This window comes from Salvelinus sp. IW2-2015, linkage group LG36 (genome assembly GCF_002910315.2).
Source record: "Salvelinus sp. IW2-2015 linkage group LG36, ASM291031v2, whole genome shotgun sequence".
NCBI lineage: Eukaryota > Metazoa > Chordata > Actinopteri > Salmoniformes > Salmonidae > Salvelinus > Salvelinus sp. IW2-2015.
The window spans coordinates 8,548,194-8,571,453 of record NC_036875.1 but is presented as its reverse complement, the minus strand read 5'-3'; the positions used below and the strand labels follow the sequence as shown (position 1 = coordinate 8,571,453).

The following is a 23,260-nucleotide window of genomic DNA, read 5'->3' as shown; positions in this document are numbered from 1 at the left end:
TGAAGGTGTAAACTTAGCAGTAGGAAGCTAACATATCAAATCAGCTAACATATCACATTTTATTTCCAGCAGAAAACCTAAGACGACTAACAACAATGAGAAATGGTTTGATGAAGAATGTAAAAACCTACGAAAGAAATTGAGAAACCTTTCCAACCAAAAACACAGAGAACCAGAAAACCTTAGCTTACCCCTTCACTATGGTGAAACACTAAAACAATACAGAAATATACAAAGAAAAAAGAAGGAACAGCATGACAGAAAAAAGCTCATTGTGATTGACGAATCCATAGAATCAAATCACCTCTGAAATTTGGAACACACTAAACAAAAAACAACACGGAGAGCTATCTATCTTAAATTCAGAATAATGGATAAACCACTTCTCCAACCTTTTCTGCCATATAACAAGGAACCAAGAGTAAAAACATAGAGTGCATTCGGAAAGTATTCAGACCCCTTGACTTTTTCTACATTTTGTTACATTACAGCCTTATTCTAAAATGTACAGGACAAAATATAAACCCTCCAACCCAAAAAGGCCTGTGGTGTTGATGGTATACTAAACGAAATGATAAAATATACAGACCACAAATTCAAATGGGCTATTCTTAAACTCTTCAACATTATCCTCAGCACTGGCATCTTCCCTAATATTTGGAACCAAGGCCTGATCACCCCAATCCACAAAAGTGGAGACAAATTTGACCCCAATCATTACCGTGGAATAAGCGTCAGCAACCTCACTCTACTGGACTCAGAAATCAAATGTCTCATGTTTTGTTGATTTCAAAAAAGCTTTTGACTCAATTTGGCATTAGGGTCTGCTATACAAATTGATAGAAAGCAGTGTTTGGGTAAAGCATATGACATTATAAAATCAATGTACACAAATAATAAACACAGATTTCTTTCCTCAAGGCCGTGGGGTGAGACAGGGATGCAGCTTGAGCCCCACCCTCTTCAACATATATATCAATGAATTGGCAAAGGCACTAGAACAGTCTTTGTAGAGCCACTTTTGCAGCAATTACAGCTGCAAGTCTCTTGGGGTATGTCTCTATAAGCTTGGCACGTCTAGCCACTGGGATTTTTGCCCATTATTCAAGGTAAAACTGCTCCAGATCCATCAATTTGGATGGGTTCCGCTGGTGTATAGCAATATTTAAGTCATACCACAGATTCTCAATTGYATTGAGGTCTGGGCTTTGACTAGGCCATTCCGAGACATTTAAATATTTCCCCTTAAACCACTCGAGTGTTGCTTTAGCAGTATGCTTAGGGTCATTGTCCTGCTGGAAGGTGAACCTCTGTCCTAGTCTCAAATCTCTGGAAGACTGAAACCGGTTTCCTTCAAGAATTTCCTTGTATTTAGCGCCATCCATCATTCCTTCAATTCTAACCAGTTTCCCAGTCCCTGCCGATTAAAAACATCTCCAGAGCATGATGCTGCCACCACCATCCTTCACTGTGGGGATGATGTTCTTGGGGTGATGAGAGGTGTTGGGTTTGCGCCAGACATAGCGTTTTCCTTGATGGCCAAAAAGRTACATTTTAGTCTCAGCTAACCAGGGTACCTTCTTCCATATGTTTGGGGAGTCTCCCACATGCCTTTTGGCGGACACCAAACGTGTTTGCTTATTTTTTTCTTTAAGCAATGGCTTATTTCTGGCCACTCTTCTGTAAAGCCCAGCTCTGTGGAGTGTACGGCTTAAGGTGGTCCTATGGACAGATACTCCAATCTCCGCTGTAGAGCTTTGCAGCTCCTTCAGGATTATCTTTGGTCTCTTTGTTGCCTCTCTGATTAATTGCCTCCTTGCCTTGTCCATTAGTTTTTGTAGGCAGCCCTCTCTTGGCAGGTTTGTTTTGGTAATAATGGATTTTACGATGCTCCGTGGGATGTTCAAAGTTCCTGATATTTTTTTATAACCCAACCCTGATCTGTACTTCTCCACAACTTTGTCCCTGACCTGTTTGGAGAGCTCTTTGGTCTTCATGGTGGTGGTGCCCCTTGCTTACTGGTGTTGCAGACTCTGGGGCCTTTCAGAACAGTGTGTGTATATTTATACTGAGATCATGTGACAGACCATGTGACACTTAAATAAAGTCCACTTGTGTACAATCTAACTTATTATGTGACTTCTGAAGGTAATTTGTTGCACCAGATCTATTTAGGGGCTCCATAGCAAAGGGGGTGAATACATATGCACGCACCACTTTTCCGGTTAACTTTTTTTGTTTGTTTTTGAAACAAGTCATTTTTTTTCATTTCACTTCACCAATTTGGTGTCCACATACTTTTGGTCATATAGTGTGTGGACACCTGTCGAAACATCTCATTCTAAAATCATGGGCATTAATATAGAGTTGATCCCACCTTTGCTGCTATAACAGCCTCCACTCTTCTGGGAAGGCTTTCCACTAGATGTTGGAACGTTGCTGCGGGGACTTGCTTCCTTTCAGCCACGTGAGCATTAGTGAGGTTCGAGCACTGATGTCAGGGGATTAGGCCTGGCTCGCAGTCGGCGTTCCAATTCACCCAAAAGGTGTTCAATGGGGTTGAGGTCAGGGCTCTGTACAGGCCAGTCATGTTCTTCCACACGGATCTCAACAAACTATTTCTGTATGGACCTCACTTTGTGCACGMGGGCGTTGTCATGTTGAAACAGGAAAGYGCCTTCCCCAAACGGTTGCCACAAAGCTGGAAGCACAGAATTGTCTTGAATGTCATTGTATGCTGTAGCGTTAAGATTTTCCTTCATTGGAACTAAGGGGCCTGAACCATGAAAAACAGCCCCAATTATTCCTCCTCCACCAAACTTTACAGTTGGCACTGTGCATTCGGGCAGGTACCGTTCTCCTAGCATCTGCCAAACCCAGATTCGTCTGTCGGACTGCCAGATGGTGAAGTGTGATTCATCCCTCCAGAGAACTGCTCCAGAGTCCAATGGCGGCGAGCTTTACACCACTCCAGCCGACGCTTGGCGTGTGTGCGCCTGCTCGGCCATGAAACCCCATTTCATTAAGCTCCCGACAAACAGTTCTTGTTCTGACGTTCCTTCCAGAGGTAGTTTTGAACTCGATAGTGAGTGTTGCAACCGAGGACAGAAAACCTTTTACGCACTTCAGCAGTTGGCGGTCCTGTTCTGTGAGCTTGTGTGGCCCAGCCAGAGCCCGGACTTGAACCCGATCGAACATCTCTGGAGAGACCTGAAAATAGCTGTGCACCTGCGCTCCCCATCCAACCTGACAGAGCTTGAGAGGATCTGCAGAGAAGAATGGGAGAAACTCCCCAAATACTGGTGTGCCAAGCTTGTAGCGTCATACCCYWGAAGACCCGAGGCTGTAATCACTGCCTAAGGTGCTTCAACAAAATACTGAGTAAAGGATCTGAATACTTATGTAAATGTTATATTTCAGTTCAAAAAAATATATAAATCAGCAAAAAAATATATAAAATTCGTTTTTGCTTTGTCATTATGGGGTATTGTGTGGTTTGATGAGTAAAAAAAACAATTTTATCCATTTTAGAATAAGGCTGTAACATAACAAAATATGGAAAAAGTCAAGGGGTCTGAATACTTTCCGAAGGCACTGTATGTACTAGTACTCCCACACTTTGTTTGTATTGCATATTTGACATATTACCTGAATTCCTTACCACCCATCTAGGGCTGTGGCTGTCATGAAATTTTGTCAGCCGGTGATTGTCAAGCAAATATCTGCCGGTTTCATGGTAATTGACCGTAATTAACATAAACACATTTAGCATCATCTGGCTTCCACAAACAGSCTACAAACCACTTATGCAGACCTTTGGAACATCTACATATTAAAACGTCTAATTAATCCATATCCTACACCATCACAATTAATCCATTATGTGTTTTAGACAGGTCTAAAGAAACATGATAGGAAGAAAATGTATTTCAGGAGAACAGAATAGCATACTCCTTGTCCTTATGTCAGGCCATGATTTGACTATACCATGTGTCTGTGGGCTTCACTAGTTAATTTAGCAGACAAGATTTTCTTTGAATTCTGTGGCATTATTTTATATTATTTCATAGTATGAAGAGTACAATTGAACATAGCTGAATCAAATAGAAAGGGGGTTTTCCACCAAAGATTTCTGAGGGAGTGCGCCCACGCGGCTATTCTGTGTTGAGCGGTTAACAAAGAAACAGGTCTTCCTATAGGCTTAATTTAGAGCTATTTACACAGCTTTAGTTGTGATCAAAACATATATCCCAACGTTTGTATTTTTAATACATTCTAAGGCTGCATGTTGCTCCTTTAATGATGATTTGTTGCACGAAAGGCATGAGCTCTGCTTTGTTATTTGCGCAGGCTGCACACATTTCATCAGTTCCTCCATCACAATTTGATAAGCACTTGATAATGCCTCGAATTTCCCAGCGGTATCCCCTTTGTGTGGCCGTAATGCCCCCCCCCCCAAAAAAACAATCCAGGACTTTTGCGGCCACAGGCCGTTGTGCCCTTAGACTGAATATAATCATTTTAATTCCCTGCTCCCGGCTGCGTGCTCCAAAGCACTTCTCACTCACATTGCTCTCAGACAGCTGAATTCTTATTAGCCGATGCCTGTCACGTCATCGGGGTCGCAACTGCGTGTGTCCTTATCCAATTCCGAGGCGCACATTGAAGATATTGGAAGAACTGTCCACATTTACTTTTCATCAGCCAACAAGATGAGTAGACTTAACAAACAGCAAAATCTCTAGTTTATCAACTTCTGTACTATGGGGGATAGTAGATTGACATAGGCTGGCTACTTGAAATTCTTGAAACTTGAAATTCATACACACACTGCTTATGTAAGCCCGTTAGGCTCTACACCCGTTGRAAAGTGGATTAATCCGCCTCATTTTAAGAAGTTATTTGGTCACTTTAGTTGTGATACAAACCTTATCAAAACATATAGGCCTATGGGCTAGGTTACATGAGGTGTGATACTACGATTATAAAAAGCCTTACTGCACACTAGCTGGGCATCATTCACAAGTGATACCATATCATTCACAAGTGATAGGCTAATATTATCACCCATCAGACTGTTCTTGATTGCATCTTGTCTTTACATATACTTGTAATGAACATGATGGGAGACAGAGAGCTGGTTTCAAGCGCAGGGCACAGCAGTTGTTTATTTGTAAAGGACCACAGAAGGAGGCAGGTAGCTGGGCCCATGGGCAGGCAGAAGGTCATACACAGGGGGTCCAAAAAGGCAACAGTACAGGCAGGGAACAGGCTAGTAACGTCGCCCGGGAGATCAGGCAATATTTCGATAACAGGAAATCCGATAGGCTAAAGTACAGGCAGGGAACAAGCAAAAGGCGTGGTTAGTGAGGCAGGCCAAAACTATCATACACGGGAGGATTCAATTACGGGAAAAACAGAGCTTTGACTAGAAGTGTGTCACAAAACAAACAATACCTCACAATGATGGGGTGCAAAGAACTGAACTAAATAGTGTGTGATAATGACATACAGGTGTGTGAACAGGTGATCAGAATTCAGGTGATTGGGATCTGGAGCGTGAGCTGCGTTCAGGGGATCTATGTGTTTGAGAGTGTGAGTTGGAAGCAGACATTACAATACTAAATAAAATGTGAAAATTGTTTTGACTTAGAATGGACCATTATCATGCACCTGTCTTGAAATAGGGGCAGCGGGGAAAAATACATGTTATCTGTGCACTTAAAAAGCGAATGGTGGGCGCTTTTCCCGTGGTTCATTTTCATGCAAGCCAGGTAGTCGATACTCCTGTTGTAAATAAGCAATGTGCTTACTATTAGGAAAGTTGAGAAATAAATATAGTAGGCCTAGCCTATAGAAAGCTGATGGAATCCTCCCCTTTTTAATAGAGGCCATCACTGTTTTCTCACGCAATTGCATTGCCTATAGAAATGTTGTGCAACATGAGCTCATGGGCTCTCATGAAGTGTTTGATTAGATTTTTGATCACATTTGCATTGATGTCAGAGTGATTAGAGGGACAATAGAGTGCTGAGTACCAGGCAGTTAGCAAGTTTGGTAGGCTACTAATGACCATCAGCAGCATCAGAGCTTGGAGAAACATAATTTCCGTGACTAAACGGTCACGTGGAATTTCACTGCTATCATGACTCGTGACCGCTGGTGTGGCGGTAATACGGTCACCTTAACAACCCTACACCCAACTAAATGTGTCACTAGTGAAACATAGTGGAAAAGTTGCAGTAAAGGGAGAACCGTGCACAGTAATCATTTTGATTAACCTTCTATTACAGACTCATTTTAGACATTTTATTAGCATACCAATTTAACAAAATAGTCAACATGATTTTCAAAACTTTTATTGAATTTAGAGAAATATCATCACTATATTGTTCTCTGTAAAATGTTCAATGTTAATAACTGTATGAATCTGAAACTTGTTGATTCATTTAATGACTTATCCATCTAATTAATTATGTTAGATGTTTAAATGATCACTTTACGATCATTTATTTTGGCAACAGTGTCAACCATAGAGAGACAGTACATAGCGGACTTGTCTTGGTATAGACATTGCCATTGAGGGCTTCCACCTTTTAAAACTGGGTGGGGATTCCAATGGGTTTGGAGTGACCAGACAATAATCAGAGAGCATTGTCTTCAAATTGGGTTGCCTATGGTTTGTAAACCAAAGACTAAGGTAATATCCAGGAGCCAAGACCAAGATTAATACCAGGACACTGGTCCCAAGATCCAGTGTGTTTGTTTGTGTGTTTGTTTGTGTGTTTGTTTGTGTGTTTGTTTGTGTGTGTGTGTGCGTGAGCGTGCGTGCGTGCGTGCATGCGGTGAAAAAAATAAATGTGTGTTTGGGTGTTCACACTTCATTTTCAAACGAGCCCATTCACCACCAGTGGTGTAGAAATCTCCTTGGCTGTGTAACGACTCGATACCATTAGTGCTGCACGCAAAAATAGACCCCATTCTGACATGTTGACAGCGCCTGGTGAAAAACACCTCTGTTTGCTACAGTATGGCTGTGTCTCAAATGACACTCTGTACCATATAAAGTGCAGTGCTTTGGACCAGGGACCATAGGGCTCTAATCAAAAGTAATGCACTATGTAGGGAATAGGGTGCCATTTGGGACGTAACCTATGTATCTGAGAAACCATTGACGTTTAAACTAATTAAATTAGTCTATCTAATTTAAAGTTCGATATGCAGCCTTAAAGGCACATTTGCTGAATTGCTAGCTGTTATAATACGCCTCTCCTCCTGTTCCGTTGGATGTAGACTTCTTTGCATGCATCCCAATGAGGCAGTGTTATGTATGCACTGAATGTATAATGATGTTATACAAGGCTTGCTCATCCTAACTTGCCGTGTTCTATCTCTCTCACTCTCTCCTCCCCTCTCTCTCCTCCCCTCTCTCTCGTCCCCTCTCTCTCTTTCACCCCTCTCCCTTGAAGTCAACGCAGAGTGAAATCCAGAGAAGTAACTTCCAACTCTCATCCCTGTCTCACGGTAGGTCCACGTTTTACAGTTGTTTCCCCCACTCTGCTTAGGAGTTAGCTCTATTTTTGGGGGTTCTCCGCTTTCTCAGCGTATGTCCTGTGTCTCTACCGTTTTGACGTGCGCACTGCACTCAATTGCTCCATTGCGCCCAGTGCAATCGAGCTGCCAGAACAAAGGTTTCCCATGCTGTATCTGTCCGTCATGTGCCCAGTCTGTCTATTGGGATGCTGGTGGCTGGTGCAATGATTAGCTTTTAAGATGGGATGACAAATGAAACAATGCAACAGGGTTTTTTTTTTGCTGTTCTTTTCATCTAAATATAAAAGCGTGTATTTTTATTGTTCAGTTGGAGCTGTACATGCAAGCATTTTGCTTGGGGAAAATGTCAGCCGTCATCATGGCAGACTGTGTCCCGCAGGAGATGAAACACGCACGGGCGGGCACACCTCCAACACAAACCTCCACACACATCCTCTCCTGGCTAACACACACAGTCAAACACATCCCACCTTCTCCGCAGGTTCTCACCCGGTCCAGTAAAGACAGATATGAACTGGGAGGTTTGATTACTGCAAAGCACATTTGTTTCCCCACTCTGCTATGCTGATCATGTTTAACCAGCGTGTGTGTGTGACTTAACAAAAAAAAAATCAGGGGCTTTTGTCTTTTTATTTTCACAGTGTGGTGTCATCGAGATAACGTCTCTTTTGCAAAACAGACCTTTTGTATTCATATCACAGCTCCCAGACAATGTACGTTGTTTTGACTGTCGTGTTGTGCCTGCTGTATATTGGGACAGTTGGTAACAACCTCCCAAAACATTACTTGTCTCCCTTCCCTCCTAAATTGCCGTAGGGGGGGGATGTCTGGGTCATGTTTTCTCCACTCTGCACCGGACGATAGTTTCCACTGCCTATGCACCACCACTCCACTGCTCTATTGATCACGGCTGACCGCGGCGGCGGCGGGGGGTGTGGTATGTCCATGGCTCTCTACCGTTTGTGACGTGCGCCCTGCACTCAATTTCTCCATTGCGTCAAGTGCAATCGAGCTACCTCATACCCTTTGACCTTTGGATATCATTGGTTTAAAGAAACTCGACTCTCAGAGGAAATTGACTGTGCTAGTGAGTAGACCTGGATGGTATACTGTGTACCGGGGTATTTTCGAAATACCCACGGTATGGTTTTCAATAACGTCCTCAAATAATAACATGACGATCCATTGTTGTGCAGCGCAAGAGAAGTGATCACGTTACACTTGACGTTCACTACTAATGTTTGCCAGCTAAAATATCTTAATACTGTAAGTGTAACTATCTGTAACTATGTGCCCAATACATTTTCTCCAGCCCAGGGCTCCAGCTATACATTTGGTTTGCTAGCTAAGTGTCTAGCTTGCAAGATCAAGCTTCTTGGGAGTAGGCTTAAACACTGGTGTACACTGATTTATAAGGCCATACTGGGTAAAATGCCGTTTGGTCTCTGTTCTTTTTTTAATCAGGTCGGTAAATAAATATCAATTACGGTCCCATTCTCATTTGCTTTTAACAGTACCAAGAATTAGAACAGGTCATGGTAGACATAGTTTTAGTTACTCAGCTCTGTAGTCCTGGAATTCTCTCCTGAACATTTAAAAATGTGATGATCTAGTCTCGTTGGGGGAGWTTAAACACTTGTAAATATCATAGAAGAGTGTAATTGTCTTTAGTACAGCTGTTTTTTAGTCAAGACATTTGTGTTTTTTAACATAATATGTAATTGTTCTACTGTATGTGTGTCTATAATTTAGTTTAATATTGTGTTAGTGTATGTAAGTTGTTTTGTCTGAAACGTTGTTCCCCCTGCTGCTATTGGACCAGGTCTCTCTTGAAAAAGAGACGTTATCTCAATGAGAAAACCCTGTATAAATAAAGGTTAAATAAATTAGAGACAATCAATCCCTTCTGGAGTCTTCGATCACGATTGCTGCTGTCTAATAGTTTATAACTGTGAGTAGCCTTTTGAGATAGTTGGATACATTTATGAGCTGGGTTGTCTGTACTTGCAATTAGTTTGTTTACTTACACTTGTTAGTATTTAGCTAGTGTCCGGTAAGGGAATTCCCTAGTACTTTGTTTGCATTTGTATTTAAATGTTTATGTTTGAGACGAAATAGCGCCCTCTTGTGTGCACTGCCGGTAATACCGTATACCCCGGTATGGTAAAAGAACAGTATAAAGGTATAAGGGCACAAGGCGAGACCCAAATGCAGACACAGTAGGCAGATGGTTGAGCTCCGATATTTATTCAACCAAAAGGGGTAGGCAAACGGCAGGTTGTGTACAGGCGAGAGTTCATAAACCAGGTCAGAGTCCAAACAGTACCAGGCGATAGACAGACTCGAGGTCAGGACAGGCAGGGGCTCAGTGAACAGGTCCGAGTCCAAACAGTACAAGGGGATAGGCAGGCTCGAGGTCAGACCAGGTAGAGTGGTCAGGCAGGCGGGTTCGGCGTCAGGACAGGCAAGGGTCAAAACCAGGAGGACTAGGAAAAAACAGACTGGGGAAAAAATAGGAGCTAGGAGAAACGCTGGTTGACTTGGCAAAACAAGACGAACTGGCACAGAGAGCCAGGAAACACAGGGATAAATACACCGGGGACGAAAAGGGTAAAACAGAAGACATCTGGAAGTGGGTGGAGACAATCACAAAGACAGGTGAAACAGATCAGGGCGTGACAAAAGGGACGTAAATCTGGCTACTGCCCAACTCTACTGGTGAGTACATTAGTGTGCATGCGAGTGTGTATAGCGTGCGAAAATATGGTGGCTGTATCCATGTATGTACAGCAGGGCTGTTTAAATAACTTGGGTCCTGGAGGTCCAGAACATCCCTGTTTTACATCCTCTCCTTCTAATCAGGGCCTGATTCAGATCTGGGACACCAAGTGAGTGCAATTGACTACGAGGTAGAAACAAAAAATGGTGGTTTGGCCCTTTCGGACTGGAAGTTGCTCTGATGTACAGTATACACTAACAGTATGTGTCTTTGAACGTGAAGTATACTCTCCCACTCCAGGTATCTCTCCCCTAGAGAGCTTTTCAGCCCACTCCCAAAACCCCACCACCCCCTCTCGTCTCTACATATAGTCACCGCGTCCAGTCACCACATCAACAGTCACAGCGCATCAGGTCCCAACGGACGCCCTAGCAGAAAGGAAGGGCAGGCAAGGACGCACTAACCACTAGCCACTGCTAGCTAGTGCCAGGCTAGCCAGGGCAGCAGAAGGCCGAGCTCAGCAGGGACAGCCCAATGCAATCTGTCTCTGGCGGAACACGTCAGGCCAATACACAACACAGCCAGCTCTCTTTACTCAGTGTTAAAGTCTCACACTGATCCCAGACCTGTCACTTATTGGCAGTGGCACAACAGAGAACACACCGTGTAGTACAGGGTTTTGCCGTTTAGCTGCTAACCCCCCGGTTTTGATAAATCTTTATTATGTTATCACATCCATGTGTTTTTGTTATGAGTGAGATATTGGTAGTGTTATTTGGAAGAGGGGAAAGTTGGAGAGCAAATGTGTGTTTGGGACAGTAAAACAGTAAGGGGGAAAGTAAAGGAGAAGACATAAAAAGAGAGACGGCGGCAATGAAAAAGAGTTCAGACAAAAAGCCACTTCAATGGCTGATGAATGCCGTGCACTGGGAGAGAGACAGCCACAGAAGGATTTGGGGCCAGACAGTGCTGTCACACACCAAGCTGTGTGTGTGTGTGTGTGTGTGTGTGTGTGTGTGTGTGTGTGTGTGTCAAAGTGTGTCAAAGTGTGTCAAAGTGTGTCAAAGTGTGTCAAAGTGTGTCAAAGTGTGTCAAAGTGTGTCAAAGTGTGTCAAAGTGTGTCAAAGTGCGAGGGAATTATTAATATGCCGTGCTCTGTTTATAGTACACAGTTCATACTTTTAAAGGGATTGCTGCTATGAACAGGGGATTTCACTTTTAAGATGATCAAAATGAAACGATGCAACTTGTTTTTTGCTGTTCTCGTCATCTAAATGCGAAAGCATCGTGCGTATTTTTATTGTTCAGTTGGAGCTGTACATGCAAGCATCTTGCTTGGGGAAGTGTGAGCCGTCATCATGTCAGATTGTTTCCCACAGGAGATGATAAAACAGGCACGTGCAGACACACCTCCACACACATCCTCTCCTGGCTAACACACACAGTCAAACACATCCCGCCTTTTCCACAGGTTCTCACCCGGTCCAGTAAGGAAATATATGAACTGGGAGTGTAGTGACGGGGCGGTGAGTCGGAAGCAGGGGCAGGTGAAACGTTTCGATAAAACAACAAAACCAAGAACACGATACTAATATAAGGCAGAACGCAAGAACAACGCACAGGCATGAAACTGGAACAGAAACAATGACGCCTGGGGATGGAACCAAAGGGAGTGACATATATAGGGCAGGTAATCAAGGAGGTGATGGAGTCCAGGTGAGTGTCATGAGGCGCCTGTGCGCGTGACGATGGTGACACGTGTATCGGGATAATGAGCAGCCTGATGACCTAGAGGCCGGAGAGGGAGCACACGTGACGGGGAGGTTTGATTACTGCACATTTGTTTCCCACTCTGCTACACGGATCATGTTTAAACAGCGTGTGGTGTGTGACTGTTTATTTCTGCCCGGGGGCTTTTGTGCACTGGGTGTTGTCCCAATACTCTCAAATGGGCTCCTCTAATTTTCCTCCAATGTAGAAAATGGGCTCCTATTGTTTATACTTTACTTTTTTCCCCTACTACTAAACTTCTATGTCCCATTGTACAAGTACAGTTTGATACAAGTAAGGCTTGTTTGAGACAAGCTATTGGATTATGCTATTTGGTATGAAACCATCAATTATGGTCGACCTCAGTCGAGGTAAAGCCCTATAAGCCTGGGGTTGGATTAATTCGATGCTCGTGTGTGGAAGGGGGCCTATGGAGAGGATTAATGTACAGCCAGTGGCACCGCAATGTATGGGACTGGTGGGCTCATTGTCCAAAACAACAATGTGGTTTGCTGTATTGTTTGAATGTTTTCTTGACAGGGTCAACCCAATGAGATGCGTCATCTTGTCTTCACGGTGGTTTTGAATGGACATCAAAGAAAGGCAACATCAACATTTCAACTTCAACAGTTCTAGCAATGACGTGGTGCAACGAATGAAAAGACAAGTGAGACAAATAATCCGCAGCTACTCACAAAACAAACTTACTAAACAGTTAAAAAGACAATGTCTGCAGATGGATTGGTGCTTTTCAGTTGAAAACATCAACAGTTATCAGGTGGATGAAAATAAGAAACTCTATCATGTTTGTGATTAAAATATTAAGTGTTAAAAAAAAATGTCCACCTTATTCTTAGATTTTTTTTGCAATTATATTTTTATTCAGTTTTCATATTGGGTTGCAGAATAACATTTGGGTTCTAGGAAGCCCTAACCTCCTGGGTCTAGAAAGCCCTAACCTCCTGGGTCTAGGAAGCCCTAACCTCCTGGGTCTAGGAAGCCCTAACCTCCTGGGTCTAGGAAGCCCTAACCTCCTGGGTCTAAGAAGCCCTAACCTCCTGGGTCTAGGAAGCCCTAACCTCCTGGGTCTAGGAAGCCCTAACCTCCTGGGTCTAGAAAGCCCTAACCTCCTGGGTCTAGAAAGCCCTAACCTCCTGGGTCTAGAAAGCCCTAACCTCCTGGGTCTAGAAAGCCCTAACCTCCTGGGTCTAGGAAGCCCTAACCTGCTGGGTCTAGAAAGCCTTGGTTCTTCACTTGATTGTGGTACAGTCGTTCCCCTTCGCACAGCAAAGAGCAGGAAGCCACTAAATGTGTCATGGTTACAGTTATCACCAAAAGGCCCCTTGTCCTTTGGGAAGATGCATGTAGACCACATCTCCCACCTCCAGCTCTAAAGTTTGTGCATTAGATACGTGTACATTATCTCCATCATTTAATTCTCAGTTAAATGTAACTTTCTGGTCCTTCTTGCATATACACCCAACAATACACCTGAGGAAGTCAGCGATGGGGAATCTAAAGTAGTGAACTCCTTTGAGTGGTGCTGTGAAGAGTCAATGTGTGTGAGTCGCAGGCTGTGCCGATGTTTGTAATGACAGCACCGTAGATGAGGGTGGTTTCAGCATTGAATGGTCCTACAGCTCCTGAACCAGTCAAACTAGCACAGAAGGCTCCCTTTGGTTCTGCCTGCACTCACCCTCTCCAGCTCCTCCACCTGGTTCCTCTGGAGCTGCAGTTCAGTCTTAGTGACGCACAGCTCCTCTCGAAGAGTCACTCAGCTCGACTCTCTCTTCTACCGCGACAGAACCCAGGATGTTCACTTTGTCTCTCAGCACCCTCAGCTCAGTCCCGATGTCAGGGGTGGTGGGGGTCTGGCAAGTCACCTCTTTTGTGGCTTGTCTCGGGTAGCTTCATAACCATGACTGTCAATCCCACTCTCTCCATGAGCCCATACCCCAAACAGACAGCACAGCATCACCAGCAGAACTACAGCACCCCTCGTTCTAAAATGGTTGTATACAGGCTCAGTGCCCTCCTTTATATCCACAAATCACTTGATTAGTCAATAGTGAGATTTTGACATATGTCTGGTGGAACTGTTTCAAAAGAAAGCACAGACTGATCAATCACAGAGCGATATTACATTATAGATATGTCAGTTGTATCTGTTTCTTAAGATCGTGGGAGCACACGATGTGTTACATTTTAAACTCAGCACTCTCGTCACGGTAGCAGTCTCCTAAAATGTATGTTCTTGTTGACTGGCTTAAGTTACCATGTGGTGTTTACGTGAGAAACTCTGTGATTTGAACCACATTAGGCTATATCGTGTCGGGTAGTGTTTTGAACGGTTTTGTCGGTCGGTCCCCCGCTCGCCTTCTGTTTCTCCCAAGTACGCACCCACACCCTTATGTGGGCACACACACACGTGTACATACACATTTTCTCTCACTCTCCCTCACCCCCTAAAAAAAACTAAACAAACCAGGCAAATTATGTTCTACTATGTAGTCGGCTTGAGACAAACATGGTTTGGGATAATTGGGCTGTATGCTTTACGTAACTCCCCAAACTTCAACCAAGGGATCAACTGAGGAAACAAACATGTCAAATTGTCCTCATCTAAGATTATTTACCCTCCCGAAGACATCTCTCCCCTTCAAAAGAGTGTTAAGTGTCTGGCGGTAGCAAATTATCCATTATTATTATTATTCCCGTTGGGAATTTCAGAAAGCTTTCCCGCCGGAATGCCTTTGTTTAATCTCAGCGGGTTTCCGCAGGATAAAAGGCCTGCAGTCAAAGACTCTGGGGAGGAAACATTCAAGAACAAACTTCATCATGACACAAGCATTCAAGAGCACAAGGAATTGCAATTTCAGACACCAGACCGTGGCAATGTTATTGTTCTCATGTGGTTTTGGGAGTGTGTGTTCGTTACACCTTAATTACGTCTATGTTTTGCTTGGTCATTCTCTATTTGCAGCCTTTGCGTTTCGTCTTCGTACTTTTCCCTGGGAGTAAGCTTGACGTAAACGCTCTTGTCATGATGGAGCTTAATTGTATTAGTTGGCATCAATGCCCCCCTTATTGAACAGGCACCTAAGCACAAGAGTATTTAGCTAAAATGGCTAATACACGCTGGTGGGTATATTTGGTTCACATTATGAACCACATTAGGCTAACCACAGTCTGAACGGTCCGTTAGTTTTGACCCCCCAGGGGTTTGTTCAGTAGCACGGAAATGGACCTGATATGAATCAATTGACTAGAGATTAGTGACTGTACACACTATACAATAAAATGCCACCTGGAATGTGTGGGTTAAGATCCCATGGGTGTGTCTCTGCCTATGTGCGTGCATACTGTGCTTGTCTGTGTGTGCGAAAGAGAAAGACCATTAGTATCTGTCCCTGGCAGCCCCCGCGGGTACTCCTGGTCCATAATCTAGCCGCATGGTCTGGTTGCTGCAGGTGTTAAAAAGGCCTGTGTCATGCGTCCATTCCCTGGAAGGATCCATAATGTCACAGAAGCCAAAGCAACAACAGATCATCAGATCACTTTACCCAAGCACACACATTTGGAATGATAGGTGGGGAAAAACGTGAAAGTCCACCTGATGCTTTTGTTTTCTTTAACTAGGCAAGTCAGTTAACTTCTACTTGGTCACCATCCCGGATCCGGAGCATCCTCATCAGTAAAAAAGCTGACTAGCATAGCCTAGCATAGCGCCACAAGTAAATACTAGGATGAATATGTATGAACTTMCCAATTTGTAAGTCGCTCTGGATAAGAGCGTCTGCTAAATGACTTAAATGTAAATGTAAATGTACTAGCATATAAATATCATGAAATCACAAGTCCAAGACACCAAATGAAAGATACACATCTGGTGAATCCAGCCATCATTTCCGATTTTTAAAATGTTTTACAGTGAAAACACTATGTATTTCTATTAGCTAACCACAATAGCAAAAGACTCAACCGCATATTTTCGGTGTCTTTTTCCTGCAAATGAACTTCTTTATGGCAGACTATTGGTCTAAACTTGACTCTATAGGAGGAAGCAGTGGTAACATGGAACTCATAAAATTGATACACAAGGGAGGACAATGCTTAAGTAGGTGATAGCCACGGTGAAGACACAAATCGTTAAGCATTACCTTATCTCCCTCTATTTACACCATTTGCAGGAAGAACATACTTAGAAACCTTTCAAAACGTCCAAAAAAACCATAAACAGACGGTCAGTTATGCTTACTTCTTTGCATGCTAGAATCTCAGTTATTAAAACGAATTTCATCCCTTGTCTCAATTTTATGAGTTCCATGTTACCACTGCCTCCCCCTATAGAGTCAAGTTTAGACCAATAGTCTGTTATAAAGACGTTCATTTGCAGGAAAAAGAGACCTGTTCAGTCTGGACTGACTGACTCCTAAAAAATGTGATTTATTGTTTGGGCCAATTATAGCTTACGCAGTAAGTGTGTGGAAAGCTATAGAGAAGCATCCGAGATCTAATCTTAAATGGCATTCATACTCTCCAATATGGCGTAAAAAAGGAATTGTGTAGGTCTAGGAAGGGTATTTATACTTTCAAAGATATGTGAATGGACTCTTTAGCTTCCAGGAAATCCGCCAGTGTTTTAATGTCCCGGGGGTGGTTGAATTCTGGTAGAAAGTCAACGATATAGTCTCTGTACTTATAGACCAAATATTGCCATTAGATCCAATAGTGATGTTGGTTTGTGATGAATCTGAATTGAACGCCAATGGAGAGTGTGGTTGGCAGGAACCACAGCTGCTAAGAAAATTATTGTACCAAGGTGGATACCACCTCAGCAGTTACCATTGCAGCAATGGCTGCTCACATTTAAGGAAATTGTCCGATGGAACCGTCCACAGCCAGAATTCACAGGGCCAGGGTGTCCACTCTGGACATCTGGAAAATAGCAGCAGTAGACATTTCGAAACTATTATCCAACAGATCTGTCTACGAATGGATCTCTATAATTTGTGACTATTTCTGATGTTTGTACTATGTAAGGTGTATTTATTTATCTGTGTTTTTGTTTCACGATAGATTTTAGATATGCTTAGATTACCGGGTGGGTGGGGGGTGTTCAATAAATAAATATAGTACCAGTCAAAAGTTTGGACACCTACTCATTCAAGTGTTTTTCTTTATTTTCACTATTTTCTACATTGTATAATTTATTTTMTATTTTTTATTTCACCTTTATTTTAACCAGGTAGGCCAGTTGAGAAAAGTTCTCATTTACAACTGCGACCTGGCCAAGATAAAGCAAAGCAGTGCGACAAAAAACAACACAGAGTTACACATGGGATAAGCAAACGTACAGTCAATAACACAATAGAAAAATCTATATACAGTGTGTGCAAATGTAGTAAGATTACGGAGGTAAGGCAATAAATAGGCCATAGAGGCGAAATAATTACAATTTAGCATAAACACTGGAATGATAGATGTGCAGAAGATGATGTGCAAGTAGAGATACTGGGGTGCAAAAGAAATAACTATATGGGGATGAGGTAGTTGGGTGGGCTATTTACAGACGATCTGTGTACAGGTAAAGTGATCGGTAACCTGCTCTGACAGCTGATGCTTAAAGATTGTGAGGGAGATATGTCTCCAGCTTCAGTGATTTTTGCAATTCGTTCTAGTCATTAGCAGCAGAGAACTGGAAGGAAAGGCAGCCAAAGGAGGTGTTGGCTTTGGGGTGAGCAGTGAAATATACCTGCTGGAGCGCGAGCCACGGGTGGGTGTTGCTATGGTTACCTGTGAGCTGAGATAAGGTGGGGCTTTACCTAGCAAAGACTTATAGATGATCTGGAGCCAGTGGGTTTCYCGACAAATATGTAGAGAGGGCCAGCCAACGAGAGCGTACAGGTCGCAGTGGTGGGTAGTATGTGGGGTTTTGGTGACAAAACGGACTACATCCAGTTTGCTGAGTAGAGTGTTGGAGGCTATTTTTTAAATGACATCGCCGAAGTCAAGGATCGGTAGGATAGTCAGTTTTACGAGGGTATGTTTGGATTCTAGATTTAATTTTGGATTGGAGATGCTTAATGTGAGTCTGAAAGGAGAGTTTATTCTAGGTCAGAGCCGTCCAGAGTAGTGATGCTAGTCGGGCGGGCGGGTGTGGGCAGCAATCGGTTGAAGAGCATGCACTTAGTTTTACTAGCATTTAAGAGCAGTTCGAGGCCATGGAAGAAGTGTTGTATGCCATTGAAGCTTGTTTGGAGGTTTGTTAACACAGTGTACAAAGAAGGGCCAGATGTATACAGAATGGTTTCGTCTGCGTAGAAGTGAATCAGAGAATCACCAGCAGCAAGAGCGACATCATTGATATATACAGAGAAGAGAGTCAGCCCGAGAATTTAACCCTGTGGCACCCCCATAGAGACTGCCAGATGTCCGGACAACAGGCCCTTGAATTTGACACACTGAACTCTATCTGAGAAGTAGTTGGTGAACCAGGCGAGGCAGTCATTTGAGAAACCAAYGCTGTTGAGTCTGCCGATAAGAATGCGGTGATTGACAGAGTCGAAAGCCTTGGCCAGGTCAATGAAGACGGCTGCACAGTACTGTCTTTTATCGATGGCGGTTATGATATCGTTTAGGACCTTGAGCGTGGCTGAAGTGCACCCATGACCAGCWCGGAAACCAGATTGCATAGCGGAGAAGGTARAGTAGGATTCGAAATGGTCGGTGATCTGTTTGTTAACTTGGCTTTCGAACACTTTCGAAAGGCAGGGCAGGATGGATATAGGTCTGTAACAGTTTGGGTCTAGAGTGTCTCTCCCTTTGAAGAGGGGGATGTCCGCGGCAGCTTTCCAATCTTTAGGGATCTCAGACGATATGAAAGAGACGTTGAACAGGCTAGTAATAGGGTTTGCAACAATTGCGGCGGATCATTTTAGAAGAGATGGTCCAGATTGTCTAGCCCAGCTGATTTGTAGGGGTCCAAATTTTGCAGCTCTTTCGGAACATCAGCTATCTGGATTTTGGTGAAGGAGAAGCGGGGAGGGGGGGCTTGGGCAAGTTGCTGCGGGGGGTGCAGAGCTGTTTGCCGGGGTAGGGGTAGCCAGGTGGCAAGCATGGCCAGCCGTAGAGAAATGCTTATTGAAATTCTCGATTATTGTAGATTTATCGGTGGTGACAGTGTTTCCTAGCCTCAGTGCAGTTGGCAGCTGGGAGGAGGTGCTCTTACGCTCCATGGACTTTACAGTGTCGCAGAACTTTTTGGAGTTTGTGCTGCAGGATGCAAATCTCTGTTTGAAAAAGCTAGCCTTAGCTTTCATAACTGCCTGTGTATATTGGTTCCTAACTTCCCTGAAAAGTTGCATATCGTGGGGGCTATTTGATTTTAATGCCGTACGACACAGGATGTGTTTGTGCTGGTCAAGGGCAGTCAAGTCTGGGGTGAACCAAGGGCTATATCTGTTCTTACTTCAATTATTTTTGATTGGGGCATGCTTATTTAAGATGGTGAGGAAAGCACTTTTAAAGAACCACCAGGCATCCTCTACTGACGGGATGAGGTCAATATCCTTCCAGGATACCCAGGCCAGGTCGATTTGAAATGCCTGCTCGCTGAAGTGTTTTAAGGGGCATTTGACATTGATGAGGGGTGGTCGTTTGACCGTGGACCCATTACGGATTTAGGGTTGTACCTGGTAGGTTCCTTGATAATTTGTGTGAGATTGAGGGCATCTAGCTTAGATTGTAGGACGGCCGGGGTGTTAAGCATATCCCAGTTGAGGTCACCTAACAGTACGAACTCTGAAGATAGATGGGGGGCAATCAATTCACATATGGTGTCTAGGGCTTAGCTGAGGGCTGAGGAGGGCTATAACAAGTGGCAACAGTGAGAGACTTATTTCTGGAAAGGTGGATTTTTAAAAGTAGAAGCTCGAACTGTTTGGGCACAGACCTGGATAGTATGACAGAACTCTGCAGGCTATCTCTGCAGTAGATTGCAACTCCACCCCCTTTTGCAGTTCTATCTTGATGGAAAATGTTGMYGTTGGGGAATTTTTGGTGGCCTTCCTCAGCCAGGATTCAGACACCGCTAGGACATCAGGGTTGGCGGAGTGTGCTAAAGCAGTGAATAAAACAAACGTAGGGAGGAGGCTTCTGATGTTAACATGCATGAAACCAAGGCTTTTACGGTTACAGATGTCAACAAATGAGAGCGGTTAACTTCTACATCACCAGAGGAAGAGTAGGATAAGGGTACGGCTAAAGACTATAAGAACTGGTCATCTAGTGCATTGGGAACAGAGAATAAAAGGAGCAGATTTCTGGGCATGGTAGAATAGATTCAGGGCATAATGTACAGACAAGGGTATGGTAGGATGTGAGTACAGTGGAGGTAAACCTAGGCATTGAGTGACGTGAGAGGTTGCATCTCTAGAGGTGAGGTCTCCGCATGTGTGTGGGATGGGACAAAAGAGCTATCTAAGGCATTTTGATCAGGACTGAGGACTCTACAGTGAAATAAAACAGTAAGAACTCACCGAAACAGCAGTAGACAAGGCATATTGACATTAGAGAGAAGCATAAAACAGGTGTTGATCAGGAGAGCTAAGACAACAACGGGTAAATGGCGATGAATGGGCAGCGAGGGTCAGTTAGGTACACACAGGACCTGAGTTCGAGGCAGGGGCCGACAGATAAACAAAATGAGGTACTGTGTTGGTGAACAGTCCAGCAGGCATCAGCTGTGTAGCCGAGTGATCATAGGGTCCAATGAGCAGCAATAGGTGAGTCAGGGGGCCGTTCGGTAGTCGCTACTATGCTAGGTGAGCGGGAGACACAGCGTTCAGAAAGTGGCTAGCAGATGGGTCTTCGGCGACATCATGACGTAAAAGCCTGTTGAAACACATCGGACCATTACGTCGGCAGARGAGTCGTGATGGATCAGCGGGGCTCCGTGTCGATAATAAAGGGTCCATGCCAATTGGCAAAAGAGGTATTGCAGCCCAAGAATTAGCTGGTATACTTCGTCGGCTACCCGGGAGATGGGCCTAGCTCGAGGCTAGCTCAAGGCTAACTGGTGCTTGCTTTCGGACAGAGGCGTTAGCCAACAATAGCCACTCAGTTGCAGCTAGCTAGCTGCGATGATCCGGTGTAATGGTCCAGAGCTTGCGGCAGGAATCCGGTGATGTGGTAGAGAAAAGCAGTCCGATATGCTCTTGGTTGATATCGCGCTGTGCAGACTGGCAGTTATTGTCCGAGCTAAAGCTGGCTGGTGTCCGAGCTAAAGGTGAAGACCACTAGCAGTGGCTAACACTGACTAATAGCTAGTAGCTAGTTAGCTGGCTAGCTGCTGATGGAGGTTCCAGTTATAACGTATAAAAATAGCAGAGATGTACCACATTGGGTGAGGCGGGTTGCAGGAAAGTATATTTTGTTCGTAGATGAAAAGTGAGATTAAAATATACCAGAAAAAAAATACGAAAAACAGACTATTTACACGGGACAAGGCAAACACATGTCCGACTGCTACGCCATCTTGGATCAGAACCAATAATAGTGAAGACATCAAAACTATGAAATAACACATATGGAATCATGTAGTAACCCAAAATATATGTTATATTCTAGATTCTTCAAAGTTGCCACCTTTTGCCTTGATGACAGCTTTGCACACTCTTGGCATTCTCTCAACCAGCTTCATAATTAACACTGCTGGCAGATTCCCATTTTTACTGCGGGCCCAAAACGCATCCCAGAATAGTCTCTCTGTTGCAAAACGCCGCCTACACTGTATTCCCACTCAGAGCTAATAAGAGACACCAAGCTGTGTATGTGTGTGTTATTTGCCACTTACGTTGAGTTAGTTTTTTCCCCTCCCAGTCAAACATATATTAATGTTGTCAGCACTAGAGAGTATGGAAGAGCTATAGGGAGACGGCGAAGCCAAGAGAAGGAGGCCACTTGAGAGAGAGCGGGCGGAAGGCTTTGAGWGAAATCAAGCAATTTAGTTGGTTACTTGAGTGTAGCATGTTGTAAAAGGATGGGAACACAGCTGGGACAAACTTGGCTTAGACGAACACGCTCATGTGTTCATGCTCACAGTCTCTCATCTTCCTCCTCTTTATTTGTCTCCCCCGCTCTATTTCATGTCTCCTCCTTCCATTTTTCATTTACCTCGCTCGCTCAACGTCCCTCTCTCTCTCCCTGTGCCCTACCTTCCGTATTYCTTGCTATTCCTACACCCTCCTGTCTTTCGTGTACCTTCTCCCTCTCTTGCTGTTAGTGTTTTTTCCCTCTTGCCCTCTAAATTTCTCCCTCGCTGTCACTCTTCCTCTCCTCTGCACCAGTCCTCTCCTCTATTTCTGTATGCACCCCCCCACTCCCTRCGTCCTCTATCGAGTCAACACTGTTGCTGTAGAGTCTCAAGGGGCGATACATAGCGAGAGAGAGAGAGAGGTTGAAAGCGAGAGAGCGGGCGCCAGGTGAGGCACCACATGGCCCGGAGCTCCCGCTAAGCACATTAGCCGCTAACGCTAACCCAAACTCTGTTCCCAGTGGATGGGCCATACTGTAGCAGCTAGGCTAAAAATGAGCCCCGGCACCATGACCTCATTCTCTGTTCACGTCAAATCAAAGCCTCCGGTTTACAAGCTACCGCTGCTTCCGTCGCCACCGCCTAGTCAGCTATTAGTTTGTCTAATTTTCTCTGTATCTCTTTCTCTCTRGMGGTCTCCCGCATCCTCCCTCACTCTATTGCGGTACGAGGAAGAGCATGGAATAGTTTACAGCGGTGGGTGAAGTCACTGATGATCACCACACAGCCTCAGGGAAGCTAACATTCCCTTTAGCATTTGCTAGCCTGCCTCTGCTCTACTAGGCAGTAGGGTTGGAGAGTATCCAGATTTTCATATCATCATACCGTCCTTTTCTTTCACATTTACAGTATTACCAGCTTAGTACACAAGGGGGGCGCCAAAAATACAAAAAAAAGCACATTGGATGTCTATTACCAGAATGCTAACAAAATTTGCACAAATAATAGCACATTTCCATGGAGGCTGCTAGCTAAATTAGCTAACGAGCACAAACAAAATTAAACACATTGTATAGACAGGCAATCCAGCTCATAAAGTTATACGTGTATAGGTAGGAGCTACCAATGTCATTTGTGAGTTTGGACATTTACAAGCGAATGTAAACGAGAGATATTGTGCG

General features: G+C 44.0%; 1 protein-coding gene across 4 annotated transcripts in view; it reads left to right on the top strand.

Annotated features, from left to right (window-relative positions):
• The window catches only part of adarb1b (adenosine deaminase RNA specific B1b), a 175,896-nt gene that overhangs the window by 79,903 nt on the left and 72,733 nt on the right, over positions 1–23,260 (top strand). For 3 of the 4 annotated variants that reach the window (XM_023981541.2, XM_023981537.2, XM_023981540.2), the window contains exon 3: positions 7,470–7,524. The gene's annotated coding sequence lies outside the window, so the exon portion shown is untranslated. The remainder of the gene's footprint in view (positions 1–7,469; positions 7,525–23,260) is intronic. The other variant, XM_023981539.2, reaches the window with a different exon arrangement.